This window comes from Lycium barbarum, chromosome 10 (assembly GCF_019175385.1).
Source record: "Lycium barbarum isolate Lr01 chromosome 10, ASM1917538v2, whole genome shotgun sequence".
In the NCBI taxonomy this organism is placed as follows: Eukaryota; Viridiplantae; Streptophyta; class Magnoliopsida; order Solanales; family Solanaceae; genus Lycium; species Lycium barbarum.
The window spans coordinates 106,662,978-106,689,411 of record NC_083346.1 but is presented as its reverse complement, the minus strand read 5'-3'; the positions used below and the strand labels follow the sequence as shown (position 1 = coordinate 106,689,411).

The 26,434-nt window shown below is 42.4% G+C and overlaps 1 pseudogene; it reads right to left on the bottom strand.

The window, feature by feature from the left end:
• Window positions 1-1,709: 1,709 nt before the first annotated feature.
• On the bottom strand, window positions 1,710-26,278 carry LOC132613260 (tRNA nucleotidyltransferase cca2-like; annotated as a pseudogene).
• Window positions 26,279-26,434: the final 156 nt, after the last annotated feature.

Here is a 26,434-nt window from a genome sequence, read left to right as displayed (position 1 = left end):
CGGAGTTTATTAGTTTATGTTCAAGGAAAAAAATGGCTCGGTTTACACGGCTTGCTAAGAGGTACAGGTAATACGATAGATAAGGGGTGCTCGGTACAAGTATCGGGTACTCGTCACGGCCCCTAGTCGGGTCGTGACAATGGTTAAAAGCCTAAATTATTTTTTTCGCGAATTTCACGCTCTAACTATGAATTGTTCTGTTTTTTTTTTTTTACCTTTTTTTCTACATGATTCAATTGAATTTCAATATTTAATCTATCAAATACTTTGCAACAAAAAAGCAAATATCTATTTTTCTACTTGAAATTATCATCATTTATGTATTAAAAAACACGATAGTTCAGGTAGGAAATGGAACAACTGATAATCGGCCTGATCAGCTTTGAGGTATGCTTTTAGTACATAGATGGTGATAGTTTAGGTAGGAAAAGAGAACAGTTGATAGCTAGGTTGTGAAACTCATAAAAACATAATAATTCAGATGTATTTCTGACCATTAACTCTTTACGTTTCAATTTATACGATACATTTTAATTATGTGTAGAATTTTTTAAAAAAAATTAAAGATTAAAATTGATATATTTGTGAGGTTATAAATCTCAATAAGGATAAAATATTAAGTTTCAAATTAAATTGAAGTGTTCTCTCAAATACAAAAAGAGTAAAGAAAATAAGAAAACCGAAAATAAAAGCAACAAAATAAACCTACTTAAGAGACTAAATTATAAATTGAAGGACAAACAATCCATTAATCCTCCAAGTCGAATCTTGAAATAAAAAACAAAAATTTAAAAGTTCCACACAAGAAAAGGAAAAAGCTATCAAAAGTGTCTTTAATTTTGGGATAATCTCAATAATATACAACCCAACATAAAATATTGCATCCACAGAGCTAATTTTTTAAAATTTACATCCTCATAGCTAACTTTTTTTCCAACAGTGTTTATACACACGATATACAATATTATACAACATTATACACTTATTATAGACAATGTATCAATTTTATATAAAAATATATAATAATGTATAAAAGAATCATTTCGGGTAATATTAGAGATATGGGCCATTTCTGTAAATATTATCTCCAAATAGACATAGAGTGTTACTTTCCCTTTAATATTTGCACAAAATCTTTTCTCTTCTTCATCATATTGACAGCATCCCTATGGCAGCCAAAAGAGGATACTAATTGGACTGAAAATCCAATTCATTAACTAAATAGTCATTAGCCCAGAGTTTCTTTCAAAGGTAAAAGACTAAACAATCATCAGGATTGGAGAAAACAGGGTTCTGATGATCTCGATTCTTCTCCAAATTAGCAAACAATTTCTTTCTCAATCTCCTAAGTTCATCACTTATTGAGTTTTCAAATTTTTTCTGGATGAAGTAGTGGAAGCTCCATACATTAGGGCCTTTTCCACGTTGGGACTTGAACTCAATCAAACCATCAAGTAGAGTTATCTGGTCTTCCTCACTCCACTTGTCGAAAGAAAATTGAGGTCGGGGTAAGGGTTGAGGCCGGAGTAAGGGCTGGTCTAAGTCAAAATCGGAATAAAAAATATTTCTCTTTTTTCTTCGCCCTTTGCATTCAAAGAACGGATTAAAACAATAGACGAAAGAGAGTAGACGCTTTGCATGATCAATGGCGAGTTTCTTTATATGGTGAGTATTAGAAAGTCAGGTCTTTCACGTGAGTATATTAAGATTCAAATGTTTTCAACAAAGTAATCCCAAATACCCTCTCTGGCATACACCCAAATCTCCCATGTTCGCTTCTTCAATGGCACCAGCATCAACTGTGGAGTACTATCATGAAGGCTGTGCACTACTCCTATAAGAAAGAAAATACAGAATATGAAATAGACTTCAAAGTTACCAGCTATATTGAGGCAAAACAGTACAAGTTACTGAAATAGGAAAAATCTTTGCAACACCATCAGGAAATTGGAGTAAGTCAATAATGAACTAGAAAATGATTGTGGCCAAGCTTAATTATCATATGAACTATTGTCCTCTTCAGCTATTCAGCCTATTATAAGGTAATATACAAAAACATACCCAGTGTTGTAGTTCCACAAATGGGCTCTGGGGAGGGTAAAACGTACGCAGACTTTACCCTTACCTTTGTGGGAGTAGGGAGACTGTTTCCGATAGACCATCAGTTCAAGAAAAACGGTTTTCAGAACAAGTTGCAAGGAATGCAAGAGTAAAAAAAGCTATAATGAAATTATTGAAGACAAAAAAGTACTAACAGCAAAAATAGTAAGATAACCAAAGTAAGAAACACCAAGAATAGTAAAGATAACCAAAGTAAGAGACAATATTGCAAAGAATGAAGGTCTGAATTCTAAACTACTAGCAAGTACCAACAATTGGATATGAACACTGCCGAAATAATAAGGGAGCACAAAACACTTAAATGTGTATTGAACTTCCCGTATAATAATACCAAAGTAAACGCTGAGCTAGTTGAAATTACTCAGTAGTTCTTGCTCGTTTGGACCAAGTTTGCTTTCATCCAATCAAGGCATTCATCAGCAGTACCAGAAGGATATGTGTTTACCCCGGATTTGGATAATCAATTAAAATTATAAGTGAGGTATAGGATATGTAGTTATATCTTGTACTTATTTGATAGAGAGAATGAATATATGAATATGCTATAAAGAAGCAATTGATGATCAATGGTCTGCTATGTTCTCGTGTATCTATTAATACATAAACGGTATTTGGTTTAGGAAATGTAAGAAATAAGCACAACAAACATAGATCGAATCTGATATATTGAGAGGGAGATTTGTATATTTTGCTATTACAAGAGTTCTTGGTAATGTAGAAGCCAACCCCCTAAAAGGAGGACAATGCCCCTTATTTATAGTGTTGCCCCATGGGCTTCATACAACATAAAAACTAATAAAATAAAGAAAACGTTCTGAGTTGGATTAGGTTGGATTAGGTAGACCGTACGGTCTGACACCCGTACGATTGGCAGTTGAACAATGCAGGACGCCATCGACGTGTGGCAACCGCGCAACGGGTCTCCCGGACCACCGGCCACGACCAAATGGACATACGGCCTCGAACAACCGGACATGGAAGAATCAGACCAAATGACGCCTTTCCTTTGCTCCGGTCCAAGTCGTTTCCCCGGTTCAAAATGGGAGCCTTCATGCACGTTCTTGCCCCTTTCTTCCCTCGGCCTTCGATCCCACCGGTTTAACATATAACCGGTTTTTACCGTATACAGATAGTCCCCACACTTCCTGGATCGTAGATTTGTCGAAGTGACGGGGAGTGGATGAATCACTAAACCGGTGACTCCCTTTGTCCGTCGTTATCTTTTCATTTTTGGCGAGAACAGTTGCGCCATGTTCTTCTGCCATCGGCCACGTGTCTCGTCCCGAATGGTCTGCTCTGACAGCCGCCGCACGCACGTCGTTTCAAGTCATTCCTCATTAATTATGGGGCACGTGGCGCTCCTCGGTTGGCTGGGGAATCGTAACCGTCACAACCCTTACCTATATAAGGCCCTTTTACCTCTTCATTCTAACACTTTTACGACCCATTTCTTCTCCATCTTCACTCTTTGCTGCATTTCTTCATCTTCGTCACAGCTATTCATCCTCTATTCCAAATTTGTTGATTCATCGTTTGCTTTACGCGAAAGGAAGCAACTTTTCCCCTCCCTTACACTATTCTGTTATTGTTCATTGCTGCTTCTCATCTTCTGATACTTCCTATATCGCCTATTCCCTTGTTTCCTTTTTTAACTCCTTTTTCGAATCCACTTAACTTATCTTTTTCACATTTTCAGATGTCTGAAACCACTTCTCATGACATTCCCTCGGTTTCGTCTCCGGGAACCGAGGCTACTTCTCCTTCTAAGACAAAGGGCTCCTTCGAGCCCACGGCCTCGGACATTATACCGGCCAAAACCAATTTCAACAAAGACTTAGAGGTCGAAAAACCTTCCTTGGTGTCCGACAGAGGGTACGACGTGAGACGATACCCCTCCTCCATTACCAAGGATAAACTTGATCTGGTCTGGTCTGACTGTGGATGGGGAAATCGTCCGGTCCGAGTTTTCGCCCCTAGGCCCGATGAGTCAGTCACCGACCATCGGGAGGGCTACTTGTATGTCTATACTTACCCTTTCACCCTCAAGCTCAACCCTCCGATTGATCTAGTCATCCTGGACATGTGCCGGACTTATGATGTGACCTTGGTACAGATTGGTCTGATCGTTTGGAGGGTCGTAGCGTGCCTCCGGCTGTTGGCCAACAATGCCAGAAAGGAGCTCACGCTGGCCCACCTGATACGCTTATACTCCCCGAGTTTGTTCCGGGGTGGCGTAATAAAACTTGCCAAGCGTAGCCAGAATCCATTTTTCTCAAAAATAGACGAGGATAGAGACAGGGGCTGGTTGGAGCGATATGTCCGGGTAAGGACCGAGGACATCATTCCGGCCAGTCATATGCCCTTCCCGGAGAAGTGGAACAACAAGCGTAAGTCTGAACCCTTTAAGTGATTGCTTCTGTATGTTTCGTCAAATTTTGATTCCACTTTCTCACTGTTTTTCTTATTCATATCAGCCAATAGGTATATTCCTCCGGTCGTCCGGAACCTGAGCGAATGGGTCACTGCACTTCTTATCCAACATGTCCACGATAACCGGACGTGGGGCCACCTGTCACGTGGCCGATGGGTTACCCAGAACCACGGTAGTATTTTGCTTCTTCCTGTGTTCACTGCTCCTTCTACTATCCGTATTCATTACGTTTTGACTTTCAGGTTTACCCAAAGGCTCGGTGGATCCCAGGTCGGAGTCGGCAGCCGAACCCACAACGTCGGCACCAGAGTTTGACTCAGCGGGTGCATCTCGTACTGTCACACCCCGATCTTACTAGGGTGTGATGGGCACCCGGCTCCATATCCGGAGCCGAGAGAACCCGCTGACTCTTATTACTTACATAATCTTTTGGACTCCTTGAATCAAATGAGAAATGAAATACATAGTACAGCTTCCTTTCATTGTACTCAATTCAAATAAGATTTATCATCACATGAAACTCGTAACATGAAACATAGTAGCACTTCGGCTGGTGGAGCCGCTTACAATACCGACACTCTATACCCATGACTCTGTCTGCAAAGTCTCTAACTTCAAACAAGACATCATAGCATAGCACTCTGACCCGACAACACTCCAGAGCAAATAGAGCTTGCCAACTCCGCTGGAACATCTTCTACTCATCTGGGTGTACCTGCGTGGAATGAAACGCGGCGTCCACAAGAAGGGACGTCAGTACGAGCAATGTACTGAGTATGTAAGGCATAAATGATAACATGATAATATGGACAGAACATGAACAACAATATAATAAGGAAATATGGAAGATAAAAGAAAAGGTATGACTGTAACTGCTTGTCTCTTAAGGCGGAATCATGCATGCTCACTTTCACTTTCATGCATACATAAGCTGTCTGAGTCAAATATCATCATTAACCCGCGTTCGGGCCTCCCGCGTCCGGGGTAATCATCTCACGCCGCCCACTAGTGGTGCTGCCCGTGCCATATAGACACGGTGTTATTATCCATAAGCCGCCCGCCTTAGCGGTGCTGCCCGGCCGTATAGGCGCGGTGTAATCATCCATAAGCCGTCCGCCTTAGCGGTGCTGCCCGGCCGTATAGGCGCGGTGTAATCATCACAACTTAAGCATGCATAAGAGCCCAATCAAAAGCTATAACTCCATCGGAGTGACGTAAGGTCGGTAACCTCCGATTTCATTATGGAATAATCATCATAACTTTGTCTCACCTTGAAGGAACAATTATTATAAGATGAGACTAGCAACGAATAACAGCGTTAAGAGAACATGGAATAAGATCATAAGTCTCACAAGGCGTCGCTTCATATACATATGCACATGGAACAAATTTTTAAGACTCGATGGGTACGTACATAAATCGACACCTGAAAGCTCAGAAACAAGTTTCGGGTCAATCCGATTTAGTATAAGAAAGTTATAAGCGTTTGAAGTACAGAACCTTCTACGAACGTTTCAGAAGCCATTTTTGGAAAATCATTCTTATCATAGTCATCATAGAAATATTCTCATCCTTGATATCATCATTGTCATTGTGAAACATATCCATCGTTATTGTCATAAGAGCTTACAAAATCATAAACCTCTATTTTGGTAGAATATGGACACTTTGGAAAAACATTTACGAGTTATCGGGAAGAGAATCATGCCTTAGAATCATAAACATCTAACTTTTGAAAACAAGGAAAATATGGAAGCAATTATGAAATCATAGCATCGGAATCATGCCTTGAAAGAAAGGGACGAGCCTTAACATTCCTGCTCCACGTCCTATTAGCTACGCTTAATTGTCCAAGCTCGCTATCGCTAGTCTACCTTCAAGAAGATTGACACAATCATTAGACTCATCATCATATACTTGTCTTAATCCTTCAAATAAATTCACTTATGATCTGCCAAAATTTCGGCAGCATCTCCCCTATAAATATACCATCCCCGAGAATCTAACTGGGCCCAAATCATCAATCAACAATCCGAGAATTTAACTTGGCCAAACTATCAACAACAATACCAACAATCGTGCCAACAACTTCAACAATCAATTCAAGACGCATTCTAACATTAACAACCTTGTCATACAATTCAACGACATTTCATTTATATTCAATTCAATTCACATAGCATTCAAAACGACTCAATCAACACACTACTTCACCCGAAGCCTTCCAAATTCAACAAGAACAATAACAACCTATTTCCTTCTTTCAAATTCAACCACAACAACCCAACTTACAATCTTCCAACACATGTCTCACTTCCAAATTCATGAATTATGTCAACAACCCATACATTAACAAATTTATTCTTACAAATATAAGAAACCACACTAATGTCACACTAACTTCTTCAATAATGCACAAACAATTTCAAATTCATTTCAAGCCACCAAACCTTCATTTTACATCATGGAATCCACAACACAACAATCAAACTACTAAATAAAATTAATTCATCACTTCTACACCACCACCTCCATTCGGCCACACCCCTATACTTACATATTTCATGAATTTCATTCATTCCTCACTCTACAACATATACAAAGCATCCATAACATATGAAAAGAAGATTGAATACATACCTTTTTCCACTTGTCTTCTTACTTGGCTAGGGTCATGAACTTGCAAGAATGAATGGTTTTCTTGCTCCAACAATTTTCTCATGTTAAAGAGGACCTTCAAATTAGTAGGAAAGCTAGAAGAAATAATTTTTCTTGATCAATTTCCATGGCCTCAATTTTTTGAGCCATGGCCGAACCTACTATATTTCCTTTCTCCTTCTTCTTTTCTTTTTTTTCTCCAAGATTCTAGAGTCAAAATGATGAGTTGCCCCTTATTTTGTCATCAATTATATGTATATATATAGCTTCTACCAATACAAGGTGGACACATGTACCCTTCTCCATTTTTCTTGAACTTTCTTAAAATAGCAAATATGACCACTTGGCTTATGTAACAAGCTTGGTCCATATATATATATAATTATCCTTATTAAATAAAAATGTGGACATATACTTATATGCCACACGGCCAACTTGGCTTCTTCAAGAATTTTCAAGACTTCTTGTGAAATTCCCATTTTGCCCCTAGCCTTCTACAATATTACCATGAGCCATTTTGTGAATTTCCCTCTTTACCCTTAACCTTTCTCAATATTTCCATATTAATAAACAACTTGTATATTAAAATAATTTTGGAACATAGTTGTTATATCCCGCATTTTTGCATATTCGGAAAATTCGAAATAATTTTGACTTGTAAGAAATAAGGCCATAAATTTGATTTTTATTTAATATATGTGTTGTTTATGAAAATGTTGATGTGGAAATATGGAGGAAGGTCAAGGGCAAAATGGGGAATTTTGGAAATTAGTTTCGGGAATTACAAAATAAGCCCCAAAAAGGAATTGGGCTAGGAAAAAAAAAGATAAGATGGCCCAATAGTGGCCGGCCATGGAGTGTGTGGCCCAAGGCCCATTTAAATTTTTATCCAAGTCATATAAGTGTGGACTTATTATCATTTCCTCATTCAACCTTCAAGAACTTTCAAGAGAGAGAGAGAGAAATTGAGAGCATCAAAAGAAGGCCATACAGCCAATACAAGAAAAGAAAAGAAAAATTTTAGCCCATCAATCTTGAGTTTAAAAATTGTAATTTTCTTGTATTCCTACTAAGCTCAAGACCCTCTTCAACGGGGTATAAATTTTGAGGCAAGAAAGTACTTTTTTTAGCAAGCGGAAAAATTGGAAAAAGGTAAAGATTCTACTCTTTTTGTCTTGGGAGAATTTTATATATATGTTGTAGCATATGGAAATGAATGTAAAGTATGAAAATTGTGTGTTATGGGTATGTGTGTGTGTGGCCGAATATTGTTGTGGATGGAGAGGAATGAACAAAATTTTATTTATTAGGTAAATTGTGTTGTGGTGGCCTTGTGATGTAAATGGAAGAATACTAGTTCAAGTTGGCATGAAATTGGTTGTTAAGTTGTTGTAGGAAATTTTGTGATTTTATTATAGATTTATGTAATTATGGAAATGGAATTGTTAAGGTGCAAATTGTGGTTGTTGTTGATGAAATTGGAAGATGAAAAATGTGTTGTGAATGTTGTGTCGAAGGTTGGAGGTTTCGGGTGAATTATAGTTTTTGGTGGGATTGTTGTATATTTTGTAGAATGGTATGAAATGCTTTTGAATTGCACTTGAATGATCTTGAATTGGTAGTGAATATGTAAGTGTCGATATCGGCTTGAAAATTCGTAGTTGAATTGAATGTTGATGAATTATGTTGAAAGGAAGGTTACTAATGTTAGAATGTGTTTTGAATTGATTATTGGTATTGTTGGTATGGTTGTTGATGAATTTGGCCGAGTTTAATTCTCGGGGATGTTGAATTTACAGGGGAGGTGCTGCCGAAATTTCTGTAGACAAGTACTAGTTAGAATTTAAATTCTAAGTACTTGTAGCTAATGTTTGGTAATTGATAATATTATTGTAGCTATTGGAGAGCCCGAGACTTGAGTCGGGATTTGTTTGGCGAGTGATCGAGATTTGTTAGCGAGCGATCGAGGTATGTAAAGCCTACCTTTCTTTCTTTTGGCATGGCCTTTTTGGAATGAACAAATAACGTAGAAGTATGCTCCTAAAGAAAATCCTATTCTTAGAGCCATTAGGATGACTAACATCTTTGACCTCCATAAGCTATTCCATATGACTGGATACATATTTTATGATGTTCAAAGATTTTATTTGTTATGTTCCAAATGTTGTTCGAAAGAAAAACGAGAAGACGAAAGCCTTTGACGAATATTTCGATATGAAAATATGGTCTTAAAGTCCCCATTTGATTTGATCCATAATGTTATCCGCAAGTTTCCTAGTATGAATATGTGATCCATAATGATGTCCGAAAAATATTTGATATGGCTAAAGCTTTGGATACATATATTTTGATACGTACATATGATCTTAAAGGCTCCATTTGCTTTGCTCCATAGTAATGGTTGAAAGTACCCCTAATATGAATGTCACTTGAATTTCCGAAAAGAGCTTCTGAAATGCTTTCAGAAAGTTCTGTACTTCAAAAGTTTGTAACTTTCGTATACTAACTCCGATTGACCCGAAACTGATTTCTGAGCCTTCGGATGCCGTAAATATATTTGTTCATCGAGTTTCGAAATTTATTTATTTATATGCATATAGTTTCCGCACTACTCTGCTCGTGCCTACTACTATGATATCGTTCGCCGGATCCCGGGCCGGTTTTGTGATCGTGCGCACTATGTTATATTCGGCAGTATGATGTGTTACGGTTCCCGAGACCTCGCCATAGGGCCGGGTACCGCTTATATAAATACGGCGTTATGATGTGATATGGCATATGATATGTTCTGATGTTTTGATATGATATGATGATATGATATGTTCGGGGATTGTACGGAGATTTGAAACCTTCTGGAGTATGATGTGTTGTGGCGCCAGTGTCGGAGTGGCGACCACGTTCCTGAGCCTTATGCATGATTTTATTTGCATTATTTATGTTTTTAAAAACAGGTTTGATATACTGATTTTGTAACCGCTTTTCATACTCCCTATTTCAGTTCTGATTTGGATTACTGTACTTCATGCTTTACATACTCAGTACATATTTCGTACTGACCCCCTTTCTTCGGGGGCTGCGTTTCATGCCCGCAGGTACAGACGTTTGTTCTGGTGACCCGCCAGTGTAGGATACATTCTGCTACTTTGGAGTGCTCCTTTGACTCGGAGCCCATACTTTTGGTAAAGACCTTTCATTGTATATGTCTCTGTATATATGTACGACTATCTGGGGTACGGCAGGGCCCTGTCCCGTCATATGTTTCTGTTATGTTTTGTAGAGGCCTATAGTCATATATCTGGGTCATGGGTCATGTTTGTTCGTTTCTGTTTATGATCTGTGCCTTAAGCGGTCTCGGTTGCTGTTATGGCCAAAACGGCCCATATGTTTGTATATGTTTGTATATCTGGGCGATGTGTATTCCGCCAGCCTACCGGATTTGATATGATATTCCTGTACGGGCAACCGCTTAAGATGACATTTGTTCTTAGTATCTGTTTGAAATAACGTATGTTAAGTCTGAATAAATCTTTGATATGTCGATCTGGTACGTAAGTCAGTTTGGGTGTCCAAATAGGGCACCAGTCGCAGCCCACGGGGCTGGGTCGTGACAATAGTCTTGTCCTTAACCTACCACGACCACCTTGAAATATCCGAATGTATAAAATACGGGATATAACACGTACCCTTGCTGCTGCTGCTGCTGCCAAGAGGAAAAGGCCCTTGGACAAAGGGCAAAAGTCGAAGAAGTGGATAAGGAGCGTCACTCGGACCTTACGGGATGAAACAGAGCCCGACATTATTATTCGGAGAGTCGATGCCGATCCTCCTGTGGCTCCGATCCCGAAGGAGGCTGTCACCGTTCCACCCCTTCCTTCTACTGGTGAAGGACTTTTAGTTCCAGTTTCACACACTAGTGCGGAAGAAATTCTTTCCCCGGCGCCTCTAAGGTCGATTGATTTCGTCGACATTTCAGGTGAAACTTCTTCCGAAGAAGCGCCCCTGCAAAGGACAAGAAGGACCGGGGAGGCGGCCGCTGCTGAAGCCAGGCAAAGGACCGAGCCAGTCCCGGAGATCGAAGTCCCCATTGACGTTCATCTGACACCCGATCATGAGCCTGCTGCAACTACGGAGCCCCCGACCTTTGCTGAAGATACCAAGGCTGCTCCAAGTTCCTCTACTCCGACTCCGAGGCCTGACGAATTTGAGGATATGTTCTTGGGCACCCCTCCTACTACCGGCGAAGCTGCAGGATTCGGGCATCTCCCGATCCCTCGGGCCACGAGGTCGGCCAGCCGGACCTCCGAATCTGGGGCCAGGGACAGCTTAGTGAGTATCTTTCCGGCCCCAAGCGTGGAGCTGAGGCGAACAAAATCGGTTGTGGTCACTGTCCCCGAGGACTGCAGCTTTCTTTCTCGCTCGGTGGGTGTGGCGAGCTATCTGCGGCCTCTTGTCTCGGATTTGGACAAGCGGAAGATGACCGGGGTCTCTTGGCAGTGCCTCATTAACGAGGAGTTGAATCGAGCAGTCGCTCTTTCCAATATCCGACCCGAGCTTGACGCAGTGAAGGCCGAAAACCGTCAGTTAAAGAGTGAGCTGGCCGCGATGACCAAATACAATCGGAGTCTCGAAGCTGACAAGATCGACCTTAGCCAAGACAACGCTCAAATTTCCTCGAGGCTCGGTGAGCTCGAAACCACCTTATCCCAACTCCGAGAGGAGCTGGATTTGGTGAAATCGGATGCCGCGAGCTTGGCCGAGAGGAATCGGCTGCTCAAATCTGAGAGTGCCCGATATCAAGAGCGTGCAAGGGTGTTTGAGGAGAAGGCGGAGACGAGGGCCCAGATGTGTGACGATCTAAAAAACGAGCTTAAGGAGACGGCTGATGCAAATGATACTCTCCAGGCCGAGCTTGAATCGTCCATCCATATGCAGAATGTTCTTGGAGAGGCTCGGGGTGCTCTGGAGGCAAGATTAGCCAAGGCCGAGGCCGATTTGGAAGAAGCTCTGAAGAGCGTGGAAGCCGCCGAGGCTCAAGCCACTATTGTTGCTGAGTACGAGAAATGGAAATCTCAGAGGATCACTGATAAGTTGGTATTTTACCAACTTATTTCTTCTTCAATCTTAGATTGTTGCTATGTTTTGATTTACAAAATAGTGCATTTAATGTTGTTTACTTCCATTTTATAGGTTTATGTGATTTAGAAGTGATCGGAAGAAACCAAGCGAAAATAAAGTCAAAAAGAGGCCAAATTGGACAAAAACTGCACAGTTTTGCAAAACTGTCAAAAGTGGACAATTTTGCAAAAACGGGACAGATTTGCAAAAAACGGGCAGAACTGCAAAAACGAAAATCTGGGGCATATTTTGTCATTTTTTGGACTTGGAAAAATGGGGGAAACATAAAAGGAATACTTGGGGGAAAACATTATGATCTTTGGCTCAACACAAGTCCTTGGAGGCTAGAGTTTCACACCAACACATTGGAGGAGAAGATTGGAAGCACTTTAATGAGATATTCTTAATCCTTTCTTCAATTTCTTGTTTGGTATTGAATATTTATGTGTGTAGTATTTCATTTCAATACTTGAACCTTGTTTATGGAAGTATATATTGTTTAAGTTTGGATTGAATCTCTTGTTGAGCAAGCCGAGCATGGCTTTACTGATCTTCCGGCCCTTATTGTTGAGGCCAAAAGGATCGAGGAAGAGGCCAAGGGTGCCCTTGGTTCTGACTCCGATGACTCTGAACGGACAATGTCCGAACGTTCTGGCTCCAGCCATTCCGAGTAGATTAGGGCCTGTACTTGGCTTTTATTTTTATTCTTTGCCTTTGTAGGGATTTGGTTTTGATGTAAAAACATCCCTTGTATAAATTTTGTATATATATATATAAAAAAAATGCATCGTTCTAGTTCCTTCGTTTGAACGTTTGCATATTATTTTTCACTGAATCGTTGGTCCGTTTTACGGGCAAGCTGACTCGTAGTCATCAGTTCACTGTGCCCGTAGGACTTACCTAATGCTTTGTGAATTCAGACGCCTCCGAATCACGATAGGCATTTCCTTAGGGCCGGTATTCTTTCAGGCTCCCGAATCTCAGCTTTGGCTGAATTTTGACGTAACAGTCCCCGGTTGGGAGGTTAGAAAATTTCGGCTCGGATCATTGTGACCTCGTTGCCTTAGTCGAATTTTTTAACGATTTTGGCTCAGTTCGCTATGACCTTGTCGCCTTTGTCGAAATTCGACCATAGTGCCCGGTATAGGGTGTGTGAATGAAGTAGTGCCGGAATACGGCGGTTACCACCGGGGTAAAGTCTTTTAACAGGAAGATAACCGAGATATTGCTATCCAAACTTTCGATAATTTTGCATTGCAAAGTGTTTGTATACATGAGAATTTTGTTTCCTTCTGCTTTTGCCGTAGCAAGTACTAAATGGACACGATTCGTTTTGATCGTTTGGTCCTTACACCAAAACCTATAGCAGAAGGTCCGGCCTTGCTTTTGCCGTAGCAAACACTCGGTGGACACGATTCATTTTGATCATTTGCTCCTTACATCGGAACCTAACATTTTTGGCCCGGTTTTGTTTGTTGAGGGCGGCCTCCGGATTGGGTGTGATAGTCCCCTAGCTCTTAGCCGAGCTGCAAGATCGGGTGAGTGCTATTAAGTCCCCATTCGTTGGGTGTGACCCCGAGAATCCGGACGTTTGTCCTTTATCTTCGTCAAGTAACACGTTGTACTTGTTGCCTCATTAAAAACCTTGTCGGAAAACCCATTTTGGGACAAAACCGCACTAAGGAAAAGAGTGCAACACGTGTTTTTAGATTTAGATTCTTTTCTTTGCCTGGTACTCGGCTTCCTGCAAAAAAAGAAAGGTCAAGATAGAAAACATGGAGTGTTTTTACCTCAGCAGTAGTATCTTTTCAGATGAGCCATATTCCAATTATTGCGCAACCGTTGCTCGTCCATGGACTCCAACTGGTACGATCCTTTACCCATTACCTCGGTTATCTTGTAAGGTCCTTCCCAGTTCAGACCCAGTTTTCCTTCATTGGGATTCTTGGTGTTCAAGGTAACTTTTCGGAGCACCAAGTCCCTAACTTGGAAATGACGAAAATTGGCTCTCCGATTGTAGTACCTTTCTACCCTTTGTTTCTGGGTTGCGATACGGACTAACGCCTTTTCGCGGAGTTCATCCGTGAGGTCGAGTCTGACGGCCATGGCCTCCTCGTTCAACTCCTCGGTTGTATACTGGAACCGGAGGGTCAGTTCACCGACTTCCACGGGGATAAGGGCTTCAGCCTCGTAGACCAACGAGAAAGGAGTTTCCCCCGTGCTTGATTTCGAAGTAGTTCTGTAGGCCCATAGTACCTCCGGCAATATTTCTCTCCAATGATGCTTTGATGCTTCGAGTCTTTTCCTTAGATTTTGGATTATTGTCTTGTTCGTGGATTCGGCCTGTCCGTTCACACACGGGTGATACGGAGTTGATACAACTTTCTTGATCTTCAACCCTTCGAGGAATCTGCTGACTTTGCCACCCACGAACTAGGGCCCGTTATCGCAAGTTATCTCAGCGGGGATGCCGAAACGACAGATGACGTGATCCCATATGAAGTCAATGACCTCCTTTTCTCTGATTTTTTCAAAAGCCTGCGCTTCAACCCATTTGGAGAAATAATCAGTCATAAATAAAATAAAACGGGCTTTACCTGGTGCCCATGGTAATGGACCGACGATGTCCATTCCCCACTTCGTGAAAGGCCAGGGTGACACCACCGAATGCAATAACTCCCCGGGATGATGAATCATCGGAGCATGTCTCTGACATCCGTCGCATTTACGGACAAAGTTCTTTGAGTCTTCCTCCATCTGGTTCCAATAATAACCGGCCCTGATAATTTTTCGGACCAGAGCATCGGCGCCGGAGTGATTGTCGCAGGTTCCTTCGTGCACCTCTCTCATCACATACTCCGTCTCTCCGGGACCCAAACACTTGGCCAAGGGTCCGAATAAAGACCGTCAACACAATTGGCCGTCTACCAAACAAAAACGCGCAGCTTTGGTTCTTAATGACCGTGATTCTTTCGGGTCATTCGGGAGCTTCCCATCACGCAAGTAGTCGATGTACTTGTTGCGCCAATCCCAAGTTAAACCCATTGTGTTTATTTTGGCGTGTCCGTTTTCTATCGCCGTGTTTAACAAGTGCACCGTTGTGCCGGGGTTGATTTCCTCCCCTTCGACCGAGGATCCCAAATTTGCTAGTGCATCGGCTTCGCTGTTCTGCTCCCTCGGTATGTGTTGTATGGTCCATTCTTTAAATCGATGTAGTATCACTTGAATTTTTTCAAGATACCTCTGCATCCGCTCATCCTTGACCTCGAAAACGCCGTTCACCTGGTTTACGACCAAAAGCGAATCGCACTTTGCCTTGATTATTTCGGCCCCCATACCTCGGGCCAGTTCCAAACCTGCAATCATAGCCTCATACTCGGCTTCATTGTTAGTCAATTTAGCAGTTCTAATGGACTGTCGAACGGCATCCCCGGTCGGGGTTCTAAGGACGATTCCCAGCCCGGAACCTTTGAGATTCGAGGCCCTGTCCGTATGTAGAGACCAAATACCCGAGGCCTTTCCCGGGGTCAGCAGAAGTTCTTTCTCGACCTCGGGGACCATAGCCGGGGCGAAATCATCCACGAAGTCGGCCAAGATCTGGGACTTGATGGTCGTTCGAGGTTTGTACTCGATATCATACCCGCTAATTTCTACAGCCCATTTAGTTAGCCTACTCGATAATTCCGGTTTATGCATGATGTTTTTTAGGGGGTAAGTAGTTACTACACATATCGGATGGCATTGAAAGTAGGGTTTGAGCTTTCTAAAAGCGCTTACCAGCGCCAATACCAATTTTTCCAAGTGGGGATAACGAGTCTCCGCATCCCCTAAAGTTCTACTCACGTAATAGATAGGGAATTGTGTACCTGATTCTTCTCGGACCAAAACGCCACTTACCACTACTTCGGAGACAGCAAGGTAGAGAAAAAACCGTTCGTCCGTTTTTGGCGTGTGCAGCAGTGGTGGGCTGGACAGGTATCTTTTTAATTCTTATAAAGCCTTTTGACACTCCGGTGTCCAAACGAAATCGTTCTTCTTCCTCAGTAAGGAGAAGAAGCGGTGGCTCTTGTCCGAGGATCTTGATATGAAACAGCTTAGCGCCGCTATCCTTCCGGTGAGCCTCGGCACTCCTTTGACTTTGTTCACTACTTCGATATCCTCGATGGCCTTGATTTTGTCCGGGTTGATTTCGATACCCCGGTTCGACACCATGAAGCCCAAATATTTACCGGACCGGACGCCGAAGGCTCATTTTTCCGGGTTAAGCTTCATGTTATACTTGCGGAGCACATCGAAGGTTTCCTGCAAATGCTTTAAATGGTCCACTATTTCCAGGGACTTAACAACCATGTCGTCAATATAAACTTCTATTTTTTTTCTTAGTTGTTCTTCGAACATCCTATTAACTAGGCGTTGGTATGTTGCACCGGCATTTTTTAGGCCAAAAGGCTTGACATTATAACAGTAAGTCCCGTACTGGGTAATGAAGGATGTTTTCTCTTGATCCTCCGGGTGCATCCGAATTTGGTTATACCCGGAGTAAGCATCGAGAAAACTTAACATCTCATGTCCGGCTGTAGCATCGATCATTCTGTCGATGTGAGGCAACGGAAATGAATCCTTCGGGCATGCTTTATTTAAATCTTTGTAATCAACACACATTCGAAATTTATTACCTTTCTTGGGCACCACTACCACATTAGCCAGCCAATCCGGGTACTTTACCTCCCGGATAGAACCTATTTTTAAAAGCTTTGTTACCTCGTCTTTTACGAAGGGGTGTTTTGCTTCCGCCATGGGCCTTCTCTTCTGCTTCACCGGGGGAAACTTCCCGTCCACGCTAAGCTTGTGAGCTGCTACTTCTGGTGATATACCTGTCATATCTATATGGGACCATGTGAAGCAATCTGCGTTAGCTCGAAGGAATTCAATTAACTTGTTCCTGAGCTCCGGGGTTAGCCCCGTGCCCAGGTATACCTTTTTGTCCGGTAGATACTCGAACAAGATGATCTGCTCCAGCTCCTCTACAGTCGATTTGGTTGCATCCGAGTCATCCGGCATGACAAACGATCTGGGAACATCGAAATCATCCCCTTCATACCCCGGATCCGACCCGGTGTGCTTTGGTTGCTATTTGGTTTCTGCTCCTCCGATTAGATCTTCTTCCTTCTGAGCCGATTCTTTGGGCCGAGGTGTTGCTTCCTCGACTGCGAACATCTCCCTTGCAGCGGGTTGTTCACCTCAGATGGTTTTTATCCCTTCTGGGGTGGGGAATTTCAGCAGCTGATGCAGGGTTAAGGGCACGGCCCTCATGCTATGTATCCAGGGTCTACCCAGCAATGCATTATACTTCATGTCCCCTTCAATTACATAGAATACCGTTTGCTGGATAGTGCCATCGATGTTCACAGGCAATGAGATCTCCCTTTTTGTGGTTTTCCTCGCCATGTTGAACCCACTGAGTACTCGGGCTACCGGTATGATCTGATCGAGCAACCCTGGCTGTTCGACCACTCTCCACCGGATGATGTTGGACGAGCTACCTAGGTCAATCAAAATACGTTTAACCTTAGTTTTAAAGATAAGTACAGAAATTACCAATGCATCATTGTGCGATTGAATGATGCCCTCCGCGTCCTCGTTGCTGAAAGAGATGGAGCCCTCGGGTAAATAGCCCCGGCTGCGCTTCTCGCGAACAACAGAGACCTTGGCCCGCTTCATTACCGGCCCTCGAGGGGCATCAGTGCCCCCAACTTTCATGTTGATTGTATGCTGGGGTTCTTCTGGCTCGGCCCTCCGATGAGCCTCCCTTTCTTTGTAGTGACTTTTGTCTCGTTCACTCAGCAGTTCTCGGAGATGACCATTCTTCAGTAACCGGGCTACCTCCTCTCTTAACTGGCGACAGTCCTCGGTTCTGTGACCATGGGTTCCAAGGTATTCACACACCATGCTCGGGTCCCGTTGGCCCGGATCGGACCTTAGAGGTCTCGGCCATCTTACATCCGGGATTCGACCGATGGCTGAGATGAGACCCGAGGTACTGACGTAGAAGTTGTACTCCGATATCTTTGGTGAGTCCTTGTTGCCGGCAGAGCTTCCGGCATCGCTCCTGAATGAGAGACCCCGACTGCTCGATGGTCGCTCGACCCGTTTACTACCCCGACCGGAGAAATGGCTTGGGCTCACCCTTGATTTTTCCGACCTAAAACTTTGCTTCTCCGAATGGGAGTATGGACGATACCTTTCCTTCAACGATTCGGCCTTTGTTTCGTAACCCTTCCTTGGTCCCTCAAAACTTTTATTCACATTTATTGGCCCCGAGGGGAGCTCGAATTGATCATCCTCCACCCGAATCTTCGACTCGTATCGGTTATGGACATCAGCCCATGTCACAGTCTCGTACTCCAGCAAGCTTTCTTTTAATTTGAACGAAACGGTTCAACTCTGAACATTGAGCCCCTTTGTGAAAGCATGTGCGGCCCATTCTTCTGGAACCGGGGGGAGTTCCATCCGTTCCCTTTGGAATCGGTTGACGAATTCACGCAGTAACTCATCGTCTCTTTGGGTTATACGAAAAATATCGGCTTTACGGGCCTGCACCTTTTTGGCACCGGCGTGAACTTTGATGAAGGCATCAGCGAGCATTTCGAAAGAAGTGATCAAATGTTCGGGATTCGGCCTGTCCGTTCACACACGGGTGATACGGAGTTGATACAACTTTCTTGATCTTCAACCCTTCGAGGAATCTGCTGACTTTGCCACCCACGAACTAGGGCCCGTTATCGCAAGTTATCTCAGCGGGGATGCCGAAACGACAGATGACGTGATCCCATATGAAGTCAATGACCTCCTTTTCTCTGATTTTTTCAAAAGCCTGCGCTTCAACCCATTTGGAGAAATAATCAGTCATAAATAAAATAAAACGGGCTTTACCTGGTGCCCATGGTAATGGACCGACGATGTCCATTCCCCACTTCGTGAAAGGCCAGGGTGACACCACCGAATGCAACAACTCCCCGGGATGATGAATCATCGGAGCATGTCTCTGACATCCGTCGCATTTACGGACAAAGTTCTTTGAGTCTTCCTCCATCTGGTTCCAATAATAACCGGCCCTGATAATTTTTCGGACCAGAGCATCGGCGCCGGAGTGATTGTCGCAGGTTCCTTCGTGCACCTCTCTCATCACATACTCCGTCTCTCCGGGACCCAAACACTTGGCCAAGGGTCCGAATAAAGACCGTCAACACAATTGGCCGTCTACCAAACAAAAACGCGCAGCTTTGGTTCTTAATGACCGTGATTCTTTCGGGTCATTCGGGAGCTTCCCATCACGCAAGTAGTCGATGTACTTGTTGCGCCAATCCCAAGTTAAACCCATTGTGTTTATTTTGGCGTGTCCGTTTTCTATCGCCGTGTTTAACAAGTGCACCGTTGTGCCGGGGTTGATTTCCTCCCCTTCGATGGTCGTACCATGTCAATGCTCCTTTTGACAAGGTTTCCCCGAACTTTTTCAGCAATACTGATTCAATTTCGTTCTCCTCCATATCATTGCCTTTTATGGTGCATGTGTATGAGGTCACATGTTCGTGCGGGTACGTTGTGATGTCATATTTCTGGATATCCGGTATTTTAAACCTCATCGGGATTAATTTCGGGGCTGCACTCGGAGGAAAAGGCCTTTGGATGTACCTCTTCGAATCCTGACCCTTCAGTAAAGGCGGAGCCCCCGGTATTTGATCCACCCGAGAGTTGTATGTTTCGACCCTCTTTTCGGTCAAGTCTACCCGTTTTGCCAGAGTTTCGAGAATTTTTAGAACCTCGGTGGAAGAGCCAGCTCCGGATCCATCGCTCTCGATAACGCGTGCCTCGTCCCTTCTGGGTTCAGCAACACCGCTCGTCTTCTCCGGGTCGTTGTATCCCCTCGGGTTTGCAACTGGGCAATTGCGATCCCTTGCTCGGCAATTGCTGCTCTCTGTTCCTGCAACATTTCAAAGATTAAACGTAATTTAATATTGTCATTAGGTGTACCCGGTTCTTTCCGGTCCTGTGCCCGGGATAAAGTAACAGAATTGTGGGTATTTAGAGGATCAGTGGTCGTTAAGGTGGCATTATCCTGGTCCACGGTGTTTTGACGGTTGAGGCCCTCCCTCGAATTAACGGGGTTAGGATCAACTTTTCGGTGGTCCTCGTGGACCGCTTCCTTCGTTTTCGGCCACGATTTCGTTGTTGTTGACGTGACCATATTGCCCACTGTCAGCCATTTAGTCTGTTTCTTCAGACACGAACAGAAGGTGTTTTTTATTTAGATGGGTAAGGTAAATATCAAGATAAAAGACTACTATTATCCTAGCCCCATGGTAGGCGCTAAACTGTTTACCCCGGATTTGGATAATCAATTAAAATTGTAAGTGAGGTATAGGATATGTAGCTATATCTTGTACTTATTTGATAGAGAGAATGAATATATGAATATGTTATAAAGAAGCAATTGATGATCAATGGTCTACTATGTTCTCGTGTATCTATTAATACATAAACGGTATTTGGTTTAGGAAACGTAAGAAATAAGCACAACAAACATAGATCGAATCTGATATATTGAGAGGGAGATTTGTATATTTTGCTATTACAAGAGTTCTTGGTAATGTAGAAGCCAACCCCCTAAAAGGAGGACAATTCCCCCTATTTATAGTGTTGTCCCATGGGCTTCATACAACATAAAAAATAATAGAATAAAGAAAAAGTTCTGAGTTGGATTAGGTTGGATTAGGTAGACCGTACGGTCTGACATCCATACGATTGGTAGTTGAACAATGCAGGATGCCATCGACGCGTGGCAACCGCGCAACGGGTCTCCCGGACCACCGGCCACGACCAAACGGACATACGGCCTCGAACAACCAGGACATGGAAGAACCGGACCAAATGATGCCCTTCCTTTGCTCCGGTCCAAGCCGTTTCCCCGGTTCAGAATGGGAGCCTTCATACACGTTCTTGCCCCTTTCTTCCCTCGGCCTTCGGTCCTACTGGTTTAACATATAACCGTTTTTTACCGTATACAATATGCAAGCTGTCGCTGCAGCAATTTATGTTGCCATTCTCCGATATCTGGCCCCCCACTTTTAATCTCCAGAATTATTTCCTTTCCATTCACCAGTGGTTTTATTTCCCAAACCTTCTCTAGACCTTGCTTTGTTATTGCATTCTCTACTGTCTTTAATAATCCGCTTCTCTTCTCCACCTCATCCTTCTCATTCGAGAAGCTTGTAGATGACTCCAAAATATCAACAGGATGCAAAAGCATAGATAGAAGAAGAGCAACGCGCCAAAATTCTTTTATCTCTCTAATTAGCAGTCCGGTCAATACTTTAAGAGCCCGTTTGGATTGCTTATAAGTTGCTTATAAGTTGTTTTCAGCTTTTTTGAGTGTTTGGCTGGCCAACTTAAAGTCATTTTGTGCTTAAAATAAGCTCAAAAAATAATTGGGCCCATTTGACTTAGCTTATCTAAAGTAGCTTATAAGCCAAAAAAAAATAAGTTAGACTACCCCAACTTATTTTTTTTAGCTTATAAGTTGTTTGCAGCTTATAGGCATAGGCCCATCCAAATAGGCTCTAAGTTTTAAAGTAATTGGAACATCAATGATATCTCTTTTCCAATCAACTTCTAGGACTTGGATATCTTCTTTAGAAACTGTTTACCCCGAATTTGGATAATCAATTAAACTTGTGAGTAGGTATAGGATATGTGGTTAAGCCTCAATCTATTTGATGGAAAAAAGATATATATGGATATGATATGAAGAGAGCAATAATGATCAAAGATTCGCTATAGATTTATGTGTCTACTAATATATGAGTATCACTTGATTGAACAAATTTAAGAGATGAACACAACGAATTCGGATCAAAATACGATACTGAGAGAGATTTGTATATATTCTCTAGTACAAAATGTTCTTGATATGAGGAAGCCAACCTCTCAAAAGTAGGGCAATGAGCCCTATTTATAGTATTGCCCCATGGACCTCATACAACATGAGAAACTAAAAAATAAAAGAAAAAACTCTGAAATGGATTAGGTTGGGTTAGGTTGGTCGTACAGTCTGATACCCGTACGATTGGCAGTTGAACATGGCAGGACGTTATCGACGCGTGGCAATCGCGTAACGGATCTTCCGGTCCAATGGCCACGATCAAATGGACAAACGGCCACGATCAAACGGAGCAACGGCCATGATCAACTTGGCTATGGGAAAATCGGACCAAACAATGTTCTTCCCTTTCCTCGGTTCAAGCACTCCTCCGATCCAGAAAGTAAATATCCATACCCATGTTGATCTCTTTCTTCCCTCGGTCACCAGTCTCACCGGTCTAACATATATTCAATTTTTACCGTATACAGAAACAAGTGACGGGATTAAGGTGACAAACTTCTTAGCTGCAGTATGCAATCTTATGATGGTCACAGCATCACTGTTCTTCAACTTGAGAGAATCGCGAATAATATAATCGACAACTGGAATCTTTTTCTCTTTATTTCCAGTATAAATGGCCTCAACTCAATGGAAGAAATAAAGCAGCAAATAGGCAGTCTCTTTTGATCCTTAGAAAATGAGGAACATCCAATTAACTTTAAAAGCCTCCAAGCTGAATCCAAACAATCAACACACGATCTTTCACGTCACTCGGGAAGTGGTGGTATACAAACAGAAGGACGACGAAATACAGTCCAAAATAATCCCAAGTCAGCAATAGAAGCCATTGCTTTGACTGGTTGACCACCTGTCGTGGTGTTCAAGATTTAATATATATCTATAAAAAGTTATTTTTGACTTGGTTGTTTAATGTCATCTTTAAGACGGCATTGATGCCCGAATAATGGAAGGCGAGTGTAATGATCCCTCTATACAAGAATAAGGGAGATATCCAGAGTTGCAACAACTATAGAGGTATCAAGCTGCTAAGCCATACTATGAAAGTGTGGGGAAGGGTGGTGGAGATGAGGGTGAGGAGAGGTGTGTCTATTTCAGAAAACCAGTTCGGATTCATGCCGGGACGTTCAACTACAGAAGTTATCCATCTTATGAGAAGGTTGGTGGAGCAGTATAGGGAGAGGAAGAGGGACTTACACATGGTATTCATCGACCTAGAAAAGGCTTATGACAAAGTTCCAAGACAGATACTATGGAAATGCTTGGAGGCTAAAAGTGTACCTGTGGCGTACATTAGGGTGATCAAGGACATGTATGAGGGAGCCAAAACCAGGGTGAGGACAGTAGGAGGAGACTCAGAGCACTTTCCAGTTGTGATGGGGTTGCATCAAGGATCAGCTCTTAGTCCGTTTTTATTTGCCTTGGTGATGGATGGATTGACACGGCAAATTCAAGGTGAGGTGCCATGGTGTATGCTTTTCGCAGACGACATAGTCCTGATTGACGAGACTCGTAGCAGAGTTAACGCTAAGCTGGAGTGTTGGAGACATACTCTGGAGTCTAAAGGATTTAAGCTGAGTAGGACCAAGACAGAGTACTTGGAGTGTAAGTTCAGTGAAGCACCTCAGGAGGCTGACTTGGAAGTAAGGCTTGGTACCCAAGCCATCCAGAAGAAAAGTAGTTTCAAGTACCTTGGGTCTATTGTGCAAGGCAGCGGGGAGATTGACGATGATGTCACACATCGTATTGGGGCAGGGTGGATGAAATGGAGGCTTGCTTCCGGAGTGCTATGTGACAAGAAGGTGCCACCAAAACTTAAGGGCAAGTTCTACAAAGTGGTGGTTAGACCGACTATGCTGTATGGGGCGGAGTGTTGGCCAGTTAAGATCTCTCACGTTCAAAAGATGAAAGTTGCCGAGATGAGAATGTTGAGATGGATGTGTGGCCACACCAGGAGTGACAGGATTAGGAATGAGGATATTCGGGATAAGGTAGGGGTGGCCTCGGTGGAAGACAAGATGCGAGAAGCGAGATTGAGATGGTTTGGGCATGTGAAGAGGAGAGACACAGATGCCCCAGTGCGGAGGTGTGAGAGGTTGGCCATGGATGGTTTCAGACGAGGTGGGGTAGGCCGAAGAAGTATTGGGGAGAGGTAATTAGACACGACATGGTGCAACTACAGCTTACCGAGGACATGACCTTAGATAGGAGGGTTTGGAGGACCCAAATTAGGGTAGAAGGCTAGTAGATAGTCTCGTTATCCGTTCTTATTAGTAGTCGCATTATTGCAATATAATTTCTTGTGCTCCGATTTCTGTTATTATCTGTTATTTCCTGTGCTTTGATTATCCTGTGTTATCTGCTCTGATTTCTGCTATTATCTGTTATTTCCTGTGCTTTGATTATCCTGTGTTATCTGTGTCGCTTGCATTATTTCATTTTCATATCGCTTTGAATCTCTTATCCGAATCTTATAACCTTATCTGACTTCTTTTTATGCTTTTATTGAGTCGAGGGTCTTTCGGAAACAGCCGTCCTACCTTGGTAGGAGTAAGGTCTGCGTACACTCTACCCTCCCCAGACCCCACGATGTGGGATTTCACTGGGTTGTTGTTGTTGTTGTATTGTACTCCATCTATTCTGTCCCAATTATCTCCTAGCATCCCGAGAGTCAATTAGACTAATTAAGCTAAATTGGATTAGATCAACTTAATATTTTAAAATTGAAATTTTACATATTCAAAAACAATATGAAAAGTACTATAAGCTGCAATTCTTCTCATGTTATTATGATGAAAAAATATATATTAAAAACTTGACATTGTTTAAATCTCGAAAACAAGAAATGTCACATAAATTGAGACAAAGGGAGTATAATTTTCCGATTAAAGGTGTTTAACTAACCACCCTTACCGTTTATGTACCTTCGCCACCCATCGTTATATATCATAAGATCAATTTCATGTCCTATGCCTTCTCTGCTAATTTTATTCTCAATAGCATCCTTCACTTCTTTATCTGAAGCTGCCTTCTTTAGTTCTTCATCTAACACAAACCCAAACCTTCCACCAAAACGAATTGCTTGAAGTACCCTTAAGGGATCATCCAAAAATGTTCTCATTGGAGGTAGTGGAGTGACAATTTTTTGAGCTTTCAAATCTGCAATGCCCCTTCCTGTAAAATCCTCGATTAACTTGGTTTTAATGTCGTAAAACAAGCTATTAATCGTCAAATCTCTGCGTTCAGCATCCACTTTCGGAGTTCCAAAATTCATCGATGGAATACGAGAGTTGTCACTGTATTCTTCTGATCTTAAGTTTACGACATCAATCCATACGTCTTTTCGCCAACACATCCTTGCTGTTTCCAAGTGCTTTGATAGTTCGGGGTTGCATGGGATGAAACAAACGTCTAGGTTTTCCTGCTTTATTTCTGATAAGTATTCATTCACTTTGTTACAGAATTCTAGTCCATGCATGTTGTCCAGAGCAATATCAATGTCATTGCTGGGAATACCTAGAAGCTTATCACGAACCCAACCACCAGCAACACGAATCACTGTTCCCAGATTGAAACGCTCGACGACTTCACAAAGACGTTCGAATATCTCCTCTTCATCCTTCGTTAATGCAATATGGTCCTTCACTTGGACAGATGATGGTGGGGAAGATGCTGATTCTTGATCCACCATGTTGTTACTCCGACGTAAAACCCTAGCGCTACTGGTGAAAAGTTTGAAGGAATTTGCGTTTTGCTCTCATTGAATAAGCTGAAGCCAAATTTATATACGAATCCTAAACCTTGCTAACCAAGAAAACTTGGGTAAATATGGTATCTAAATGCATACAGCTTCCAAAAATATTCCATAATAAATTTACACTCTTTACTATATCTCCTATACTCTCCTACGTTCTAATATTGGTACTAGTAATTACTAAAGAATAGACGAAGAAAAATGACAGAACGAAAACATATTGCTGGAAAAAGTGACCTAATAAAACTCCCAAAGCACGCATAGGAGTCTAGACGCCACACAAAATGATGACGGAACAAGGTTTAACTTAAGCGCAACCATGTTCATGATCAAATTATATTTTTTTTTTCAAGTTGTAAATATAATAATTATATTCAAGAAATATAATTTATATCGATTCCAATTTTATTTGCTCCTT